Raw genomic sequence first — 11,474 nt, forward strand, 5'->3', positions numbered from 1 at the left:
AGTCTCTCCTGCTGTAGACTCTGACTATATGAAAGGGAATCAGGAGGGTCCTCTACCATGGACCTCCGATGGGAGGGTGGTGTTAGTTGTTGGTCCATCTGGTTTGTCCAGGAGCTGAAGGTGGAGCTGGAGGACCACGCCATATCTTTTACGTAGGCACACGACACTTTGTACAGCAGTAGACCCTCACCCGGACCAGAGTTTATAGGGGGTGGGACTCTTGGGGGTGACCCCTACGCCTCCTGTGTAAATGAATATTTCTTTCCTCTTTCAGTATTGCAGGCTGGGTGAGGCTATCAAAGGCGTCCTTTGTTATGTATTAATCAGTACAGTATAACGAAGACTTTGGACTGGAGGCATTCGGTAAAATGTTCATATATCCCTTGAGTACGAGAGGTCTTTCATAAACTTAATAAAACTGTCCAGAGACTGCAGGTATAAACTAATGAAAGTTGTATTGCCACTGAAGGGTAATACATAAATATACACAGCATTATAATTACCGTCTAGTAAAAACATTCCCCATGTCGTGGAGCACTCCAGCAATTAGCCTTGTTGTTGTACATCACACTCCAGAAGACAGGCGTTTATTTCATCAAAGCACAAAACCAGATGCCATACGTGCTTCACAACATCTAGGTACAGGGCTAACATTTGCCTTCCCAAGCACATCATACTCAAAATTGTCATCATCATCAACACCATCATCATCATCATCAACGTCATGCTATTTCCCATTAGCTTATAGGTTAATTTTCGGGAATATACAATAAAAGTACTACAGTCGACCCCTTAGCTGAAACCTTATACAGCATAGTTAATTTCACACCGTAATCTTCTCTGATTATTATTATGTTTAAATGCCGTAACTTACATCAAAGACAGTGCCAACTAACTTAATAACTGCATCTGTTTGTAACGCCGGCAGCATTCACAAGCCAAAATTTTTATTATACTGTATATCAAATAATTATATGCCAAACGAAATGCCGGACACACACGATAACTAAGCCCTTTCTAATTATGACTACAAAATTATTGTTGATACTGGCTTTCAAATTAGAGCAAATTGTATTATCTCTTTTTTTCAGACTCGGGTTTCCTTTTCTCAGACCAGGGTCACTTCTTTTTTTCAGACCCGGGCCTCTTCCTTTTTTTCAGACCATGGGATCTTCTTTTTTTTTTTTTTTTTTTTTACACAGGTGTCTTCTTTTTTTCAGACCCGGATCTCTTCTTATTTTTCACACCCGGGTCTTCATTTTTTCACATCCAGGTCTTCTTTGTTCACACCCGGGTGTCTTCTTTTTTAGACCCGGGTCTGTTCTTTTTATCACACCCGGGTCTCTTCTTTTTTCAGACCCGGGTCTCTCTTCCTTTTTTCTGACCCAGGTGTGTTCTCTTCCTCAGACTCGGGTCTCTTCAAACCCCGATATCTTTTTCCAGACCCGGGTCTCTTCTTTTTTTCACACCCGGGTTTCTTCTTTTTTCACACCCGGACCTCTTCTTTTTTCCAGACCCGGATTACTTCGTTTTTTTCAAAACCGGGTTTCTTCATTTTTTTCAGGACCCGGGTTCATTCCTTTTTTCAGACACGGGTCTCTCCTTCTTTCACACCCCTGTCTCTCCTCCTTTTTTCAGACCCGTGTCTCTTTCTTCTCTGACCCCGGTCTCTTCTTTTTTTTTCAGATTCTGGTCTCTTCTTTTTTTCAGACCCGAGTCTCTTCTTTTTTTCAGACCTGGGTCTCTTCTTTTTTTTAGTCCCGGGTCTCTTCGTTTCTTCAAAACCGCGTGTCTTCCTTCAAAACCTGGTGTCTTCCTTTTATTCAGACCCGGGTCTCTCCTCCTTCTTTCGGACCTCGGTCTTCCTCCATTTCTTAGACCCTGGTCTCTCCTTTTTTCAGACTCCGGTCTCTCCTTTTTTTCAGACCCGGGTTTCTCCTTTTTTCAGACCCCTGTCGCTCCTTTTTTTCCAGACCCGGGTTTCTTCTTTTTTTAAGACCCGGGTCTCTCCTTTTTTCAGACCCCTGTCGCTCCTTTTTTTCCAGACCCGGGTTTCTTCTTTTTTTTCAGACCCGGGTCTCTTCTTTTTATCAGACCCGGGTCTCTCTTCCTATTCTGAGACCCGGGTCTCTCTTTCATTTTTTCTGACCCGGGTGTGTTCTTTTCATCAGACCCGAGTCTCTTCAGACCCGGATATCTTTATTTCAGACCCGGCCTCTTTTTTTTTTTTTTCAGACCCTGTCTCTCCTTTTTTCAGACTCGGGTCTCTTCTTTCTTTCAGACCCGGATCTCTTATTTTTCTTGAGACCCGGGTCTTTGGTTTTACTGTGACTCGGGTCTCTCCTCCGCCTCTCAGACCCGGGTCTCTTCTTTTTTTCAGACCCGGGTCTCTTCTTTTTTCAGACCAGGATCTCTTCATTTTTTCGGACTCGGGTCTCTTCATTTGTCAGACCCTGGTCTCCTCTTTTTTCAGACCCTGGTCTTTTTCCTTTTTGAGACCCGGGTCTTTATTCCTTTTTTCAGACCCGGGTCTCTCTTTTTTGAGACCCGGGACTCTTCTTTTTTCAGACCCGGGTCTCTTCTTTTTTTCAGACCCGGGTCTCTTCTTTTTTTTCAGACCCGGGTCTCTCCTCCTACTTTCAGACCCTTGTCTCTCCTTTTTCAGACCCGGGTCTCTTGTTTTGTATTTTTTTCAGTCCCCGGTCTCTTCTTTTTTTCAGACTTAAGTCTCTTCTTTTTTTCAGACCCGATTCTCCTTTTTTATGTCCCGTGTCTCTTCGTTTTTTTTTGTTTTGTTTTTTTCAAAACCTGGTGTCTTCCTTTTTTGTCAGACCCGGATCTCTCCCTTTTTCAAACACGGGTCTCTCCTCGTTATTTCAGACCCCTGTCTCTCCTCCTTTTCTCAGACCCAGGTCTCTCCTTTTTTTTCAGGCCCTGGTCTCTCCTCCTTTTCTCAGACCCCGGTCTCTCCTTTTTCAGACCTGGATCTCTCTTTTTTTTTTTTTTTTTTTTTTTCAGAGCCGGGTCTTTTCTTTTCTTCAGACCCGGGTTTCGTCTTTTCTTCTGACCCGGGTCTCTTCCTTTTTTATCAGACCCGAGACTCTACCTTTTTTCAGACTCGGGTCTCTTCTTTCTTTCAGACCCGGGTCTCATATTTTTCTTGAGACCCAGGTCTCTTGTTTTATTGTGACCCGGGTCTCTCCTCCTTCTTTCAGACCCCTGTCTCTCCTCCTTTTTTCACACCTGGGTCTCTTCTTCCTTTCAGACCCGGGTCTCTTCCTTTTTTCTGTCCAAGATTGTAGTTTCTTGTTGGAAATAAAGGTAAACTTAACCTTTTACTATACAAATGTAGATGTACAGAGCTAGAATGCAAATACACGTAATGTAATATGTTGTGGATTAAGCTTGTGCAGGTTTATATCCAAGGGACGGTTGGAGTTTATTGCTCACGTAATGCCATCCAGGGATAAGTGAGGCTTGTCACTCATCTTAAATATCAGGTTCAACTTTCCTAGCCCCGGGTTCCTTTGATCCTCATGGGGCAACATAGGATTGGATGATGGATGGATGCCCCTGAATTGAATGGTCTTCCCTTGATCGACATTTAAAACCAGACTGGTGCTGGTAAGATCGACAATACGAAGGGTGCGAGACGTTTCTGGTCCATCTCAACTGCAGGGACTCCAAGAAGACTTTGAGTGGCGTTGGATGATTTGCCAAGGACCTGCTGCCCTCAGGTCACTGTACTGTTGTTGAGGGTGGCAGACTGTGGTTCATGCGGTGAACCTCAAGGCATGGTAGTGCATCAGTACTGTAAGAGCACCACTAATAATTTCTATGTGGTGAGATAGTTACTTGCTGGCTGGACAAAGTGTTACTTGTTTTAAAGCTAGACACCAGGGCCTCTCCCCTACCGTAAGCTCTGACTGTGTGAAAGGGAGGCAGGAGAGTCCTCTACCATGGACCTCCGGTGGAAGGGTGGTGTTAGCTGATGGTCGACTGTATTCTTCTGCAGCAGAAGGCTGGGCTGAGGGGAACACATTATAGTTTTTACGTAGGCACACGAAATTTTGCGCAGTAGTAGACCTTTACCCGGACCACAGTGTGTACAGAGTGGGACCACCGGGGTTGGCTCCTTCACCTCCTATACAAATAATTATTTCCTTCAGCTTTTAGTAGTGAAGGGTTGGGTGCAGCTATTAAAGGTGCCTTTGTCTTGTATTATTCAGCATTATGGAGACGACGAACTGGAGGGTTACGGTATAACATGCACATATCCCTTTAGTACATGGATGGGGAACGTCTGGCCTCCGGGCTGTATAAGGCCCGCAAGACCATTTGGTCAGGCCCACGAGGCAATTCATAAATGCAATTTCATAAACTCATATATATATATATATATATATATATATATATATATATATATATATATATATATATATATATATATATATATATATATATATATATATATATATATATGTATGTATGTAATGTACTGAGCTACAGATGATTTTAAGTTGATAATTTTGTATGGCCCGCGAATGACGTTAAAAATATCCCCACCCCTGCTTTAGTAAGTGAAGTTTTTTATCAGATGTATATAAATGTTAAAAAATTGTTGAAATAAACTAATGAGAGAAGTATCGCTATTGAAGGTGTTATAAAAAAATCTATTCCATCATCATTACTGCCTGGTTAAATCATTCCTCCTGGTGTGGTGCACTCCTAGCAGTTAGCCTTGATGGAATATATCACACTCACAAGACAGGCGTGTGTTGCATCACAGCCAAAACAAGATGCCATACGTGCTTCACAACACCTGGTTACACGGCTTTCATTTGCCCTCCCCAGTACATCATCATCATGCTACTTTACACTAATACATGGGAAATTTTCGGGAAGATAAGAGTATTACAATAGCCCTCTTGGCTGGACCTTGTACAGCTCATTTAATTTCGAACTCTAATCTTCTCTATTTATTAGGAGCAGACTGTAGCACCAGTCGAGCAGGGCAGTACTCCCAAGGTGGATGGAAAGCTGATGACAGGGAGAGCTGGAGCTCCCGTTTCATCAGCCCTCGGGACTAGTTCCTGACCATCCCCCTCTGCTGAACCTCTTCAGTGTCTCAATAACACAGAGAGTAGGCCAGCATGATCTCTTCTCTGTCAACACCAAACTACATGCACAGTACACATTACACTTCCTTTTCAAAATTAAAAAAGAAATATGGCGCAATTAAATCTGGCCTCAGAGTCCCCACGGGGGGTACCATAAATTCACGCACCATCCGCCCGTTTCCCGGTGACGACTCAGAGAGATATCTGGAACCACTGTCTGACTCACTTCTTCATTTCAGCAACATTAGCGGCCTTTCCTCTAACTTTCTTTCTGTCGAACATCACCTATCTTCCTCTAAACCTCACCTTCTCCTCTTGTCTGAGACTCAGTTGTCTGAGGCAACTGACAGGAAACCCATTTCTGTTTCCACCTACTTTCTCCATACTCATTTCAAAGCCAAACGTGGCTGTAGTGTATGTGTACTCAACGTTTTATCTTGCTCTCGTGTTCCTGAACTTGATTCTTGTGAATTCTCTACTCTCTGGCTTCGGCTTTCTTGTCATTCTCTGACTAAATATATCCGCGCTGATTACTTATCACCTAAATCTACTGACCATGTAGAATTCTTTGACTATCTTACTTCTACGATGGGACACATTCTATCCATTTCTCCATTCTCTGAAATCTCCATTCTAGGAGATTTCAATGTTCACCACGACCTTTGGCTCTTCTCTCCTTTCAATGATCCACCTGGTGACCAAGCCTACATTTTATCTATCCTTAATGACCTAGAACAGCTTGTACAGCACCCTACCCGTATCTCTGATCGCCTTGGAGTGAGCTCCAACATACTTGACCTCTTTCTTATAACTAATCCTTCTGCTTACACTGTTAATCTTTCCTTTCCGTTCAGCTCCTCCGATCACAACTTAATTACCTTGACCTGTCCTATTGCTCTGGTTCGGCCTGTGGACCCTCCAAAGAAATGTTGACCATGGCACTTTGGAGCTGCAGATTGGAAGGCCCACAGGCAGTACTTCTTTGATTTTCCTTGGAATGATTATTGGTTCCATGGTCGGGAGCCATCTGAGTGTGGATTGCGCATTACGGAGGTTATTCTCTCGGGCATGGAAGAATACATTCCCTACTCATATCCTTTTACTAGTGCAAGAAAGCCTTTGTTTAATCACGCTTGTTCTAATGCTGTCTGTAACAAGGAGAGGGCCTATAAAATGTATCCGAACCAACCCATGCCTGAATCACATCTTGCTTATGTTTCTGCCCTGAATCGTGCTAAGTCTGTTCTTCACTCTGCTGCAAATAATTCCATCCATACTAAATGCTCTCAACTCTCTAACTCGAATTCTTCCCGCTCCTTCTGGCACCTTACCAAAAACCTTTCTAACAACTTTACCTCATCATCCTTCCCTCCTCTTATCTACTCTGATGGCTCTGTAGTTATTTCTTCTACTGATAAAGCAGATCTCTTCGCTCAGACTTTCTCCTCCAATTCCACCTTGGACGATTCCGGTGCTGTTCCTCCATCACTTTCCCCCTCTGACTTCCTCATGGCTGACATTAAAATTTCTTCAGCTGATGTATTTTCTGCTATCTCTGGCCTTAATACTAACAAGGCATATGGGCCTGATGGAGTCCTTCCTGTTGTCCTCAAGAACTGTGCTTCTGTGCTTACAGCCTGCCAAAGTAAACTCTTTCGCCTTTGTCTGTCAACTTCTACCTTCCCTTCTTGCTGGAAGTTTGCTCTCATTCAGTCAATGCCAAAGAAGGGGGACATTCCCAACCCTTTAACTATAGCCCAATTGCATTAACATCGTGTCTTGAAACTTTTCGAGTCAATTCGTAACAGAAAAATTTTAAAGCATCTTTCCTATCACAACCATCTTTCTGATCGTCAGTATTGGTTCCGTCAGGGACGCTCCACTGGCTATCTTCTCACCTACCTTTCCGACTCCTGGTCATCCTCCTTTCAAGACTTTGGCGAAAGCTTTGCCATCGCACTTGACATCTCAAAGGCTTTCGATCGAGTCTGGTATAAATCTTTAATTTCCAAACTACCTTCTTACGGTTTGTATCCTTCTATCTGTGCCTTCATCTATAGCTTCCTTTCTGGTCATTCTATAGCGGATGTTGTAGACGACCATCGTTCTTCTACATCCATCAAAAGTGGAGTTCCTCAGGGCTCTGTGCTATCAGCGACTCTCTTCCTTTTATTCATCAGTGACCTTCTAAGCTGTACATCTAACCCTATCCACTCGTACACTGATGATTCCACCCTTCACCTTTCCATTTGGTTCCCTCAACGTCCATCTCAGGAGCTGCTTCAACAAACAAGGGATGAGGCTATGGCAAACCTAATGTCTGACTTGGCTCGTATTTCTGACTGGGGTAAAAATAATCTTGTCTTTAATGCATCAAAGACTCGGTTTGTATACCTATCAAACCGACACAATCTTCCACAGGAGTACCCACTAGTGTTTAATAATATCCAGCTCAATCCTGCATCATCCTTGAACATACTTGGGGTTTCAATAACTCGGAACTTGCCATGGAAAGATCATATTGCATCTCTTGTAAAATCTGCTTCCAGGAGATTAGGTGTGGTAAGCCGACTCCGTACCTTCTTTACCTCTGCACAGTTGTTGACTTTATACACGGGTTTTATTTGCCCCTGTTTAGAGTACAGCTCTCATGTGTGGGGAGGCTTTCCACATACAGCCCTTCTCAATGGGGTGGAATCAAAGGCCTTTCGTGTCATCAACTCTCCTTCTCTTATTGGCTCCCTTCAACCTCTGTCTCTTCGCCGCACTGTTGCATCTTTATCTCTATTCTGTCGCTATTTCAATGGTCGCTGCTCCTCTGAACTGTCTGCATGCATCCCTCCACCTCTACGACTGGCGCGTAGCACCCGTCTAGCAACAAACTCTCATCCCTTTTCTGTCCAACTCTCTAATGCAAGAGTTAACTGTTACTACCAGTCCTTTATTTATGCAACAGGTCAACTCTGGAACTGTCTCCCTATGTCTGTATTTCCTACTTCCTATGATCTCCAGTCTTTCAAACGCAGTGTGTCCAGGCATCTCGAAATCAACGAATCTTGAATTTGGCTCTCTCTCGTATTTTGTTTTTCTCTTGGAGGGAACTGTTATTGCGGGCTCATGGCCTTTGGTTTGTTCTTCCTTGCATATATATCACTTTACCTCCACCATTCACTTACACTGGCACCTTCCATCTAAAAGCATATTACGTCATGCAATAGGAGATATTTTTTCCCAAGGTGAATAAAATTGCCTGGAGACAGGAAGAATAAACAAAAAGGAAGGCGACATTGTACTGAAATAGTTAATGGGGCTGCTTTGTACTTTCATTACGAGAGATCTTGTAAACCCAAGTAGGAAAAAGGAACCAACGGCCAGGAACACGCAAACGGCTCCCTCCAGGAAAAAAAAAAAAAAAAAAGCAACAGAGACCCAAATTCAAGATCCATTAGAGATGCCTGGACACACTAAGTTTGAAAGACTATACTTCGTTTTTTTTTTTTTTTTTTTTTTTTTATCGAGGCGAAGATGAACTTGACAGATTGGTGATTATTGCCTGAATGCAACATTACTTTATAATCTAGCATTATTAACTGACAACAAATATCTGAGGGGGAAATTTGGGTTAGTAAATATGTTTTGGACATATTGCATTCAGCCAGTTATCATCAACCTGTCAAGTGCATCTTCGCCTCAATAAAAAAAAAATCGAGTATAGATATCATAGGCAGTTGGAAATACAGACAGGAGAGAGTTCCAGAGTTGATCTGGAACTGAGAGTAACGGTTAACTCTTGCGTTAGAAAGTTGGACAGATAAGGAATGAGAGTTTGTTGCTAGACTGGTGCTACGGCCTCGTCGTAGAGGTGGAGGGATGCAAGCAGATAGTTCAGAGGAGCAGTGACCATTGAAGTAGCGATAGAAAACAAATAAAAATGCAACAGTGAGGCAAACAGACAGAGGCTGAAGAGAGCCAGCAGGAGAAGGAGAGTTAATGAGACCAGAAGCTTTAGACTCCACCTTGTTGAGAAGAGCTGTATGTGGGAAGCCTCCCCACACATGAGAGTTGTACTCTAAACAGGGGCTAAAAAAAAAAAAAATCCGTGTATAAAGTTAAGTACTACTTAAAAAGACGTCTGCTTTCTATTGACTTCGACCTGAATATGAAAGCCTAGGTCTTTTGCTGGTATTAACTTGTTCACACACACACACACACACACACACACACACACACACACACACACCATCCCGACTGGACATGAACTCCCTGCATGTGAGTACAAGGTATAGGAACGTACAGTACCCGTTTTGTAAGCATGTTATTAAAATTGCGTTCATAAGGCCATAAACCAATCATCTACTGTTGTAGCGAAAGATTTGTAAACCACCGTCATTCAGTAGAGAGCCCACCATCTCGTGTTCTATGTATATATGTGTGTGTTAGTAGGCTATTGTAAATCAGGAGAGATCCCAACATTTCTCTGTTGATATCACTGAGTGAGAAACTTCCTGTACTGTTGCATGCTGACCATCCTGTATTGTTGTGTATAGATGAATGTGGGCTGCAAAGCTTGGTGGATGAGGCTGGGAAGGAATGGAAAAAACGGAATGTAAGTGTCAGCGTAGATAGGAGAAAATTATGTTTTTTTTTAGAAAGAGGGAGAAATGAAGTCAGGGATTTTGCGTGCATTCAAGTGCTTAGGTAGTGTGATGAGTAAGGATGAAAATTTAGAATATGAAGTGCTTGAGAGTTACAGCGAAGAAAAATTGTGCTGTTTCATTGAAGGCAATGATAAAAAAAACATGGAAGTGAGCTTGGAAGGAAAAAAAAAAAAAAATTGCATGAGACTACTGTGATCACCACTTTAACGTACTGGATCAAACTTGGACCCTTTTGGAAGGACGAAAACCAAGAGTGAAGCAGTGGAAACGAATCATATGAGAGGAGCATGTGGCGTTATGTGGAAAGACAGACAAATAAATGAAGAAGTAATGAAGCGTTGTGGTATTGTTGTAGATGTACTTGAAAGTGTTAACATTTAAGATTGTTTGGCCATGTGGAGAGGATGGAGAATGACAGACCGACAAGGAGAGTGTATGTGAGTGAGGTGAAAAAGGAGAGGGGGCAGAAGGAGATCAAGGATGACATGGAAGAATGTTGTGATGAGATATATGAACTGATGAGATGGCAGCCCAACGTCAGAGGACAGGGCGATGTGGAGGTTATATATATGTGGCCACCCCTTCCTGAAGAAGTCATCTGGATAAAGATAGATGGACAGACATAGATTTGTCACGGGACCTGAGCCATTAAGCTATATTAAAATGATAACCACTTCACTATGATAATGTACTGCTTCTTTCCAAAAGATGCTCGTTTTCAGCAAAGACGAAACTTTTTACAATGGGGGGGGGGAGGGAGTAAATGCAGCCATCATTATCCCCTACATCGTCGAAGTGTCCTGCTAGGCTGACTGAAAAAAATCTAGGAGTAACAAAAATGAAGATGGCGTCCTCGGGTTGATTGTATTACAGATAAGTCAGTTTCGAACAGTCAGTTGCGAAATGTTCTCTTCACACTATACTCACTTAAACAAATAGAGCTCATCACATTTTGGAAATGCCCCCCGCATGGTAATTTAGTTTTGTGGTGGAATATGCAGAGGTGTACAGTACATGGTGGTGGGCACACAACACCACATAGGCAGGCAAAACACATTCCATTTAGCGGCATTCTCACGGGAATGGTATTAAAACAGCAAAATCCGATTAAATTAAGATCTGACTGAACTATTTTTGTTTATTTTTTCTAGTTGGAAAAAAGAACACTCATACACACATAGAACGATTTTTATCAGTTGGCTTTGTGAAATAATTTTCCCGAACGAATATCTGTTCCTGCATTACTTTACACCATATAAAGATAAGTTATTGTTATTTATTAGTGGCACAAACGGAGAGAGAGAGAGAGAGAGAGAGAGAGAAATCTGTTCATTTCGAGATGCCATCACATATTGCGTCAAACTACTAAGATTAAATGTCATAGATTAAATACCTACTGGGCAAAATAGTTCCTGCGTTGAACTGCTGCATAAATGAAGGGCTGAGAGTATCGGTTACATCTTGCATTAGAGAGTTGGAGAGCTGGGTGCTGTAATGTTTTGCCCTAATGTATAGTTAGTTGTATGATGTAGTTCTAGGAATGCACTGTGCAGCTGCTAAGAAGTCTGTTGTGGCTAGATCAAAGTATTTGCAAGTTCAGCAAAACGTGACCGGCCCGGGTACATGACCAGCTTTGGCTGCTGCCTCTCTCTGTGGCGGAAGCAGACAGAGCCTGATACGACACACACACCTGTAG

This window comes from Coenobita brevimanus, chromosome 34, assembly GCF_032717465.1.
Source record: "Coenobita brevimanus isolate Jiangsu-jjx chromosome 34, ASM3271746v2, whole genome shotgun sequence".
Lineage (NCBI taxonomy): Eukaryota > Metazoa > Arthropoda > Malacostraca > Decapoda > Coenobitidae > Coenobita > Coenobita brevimanus.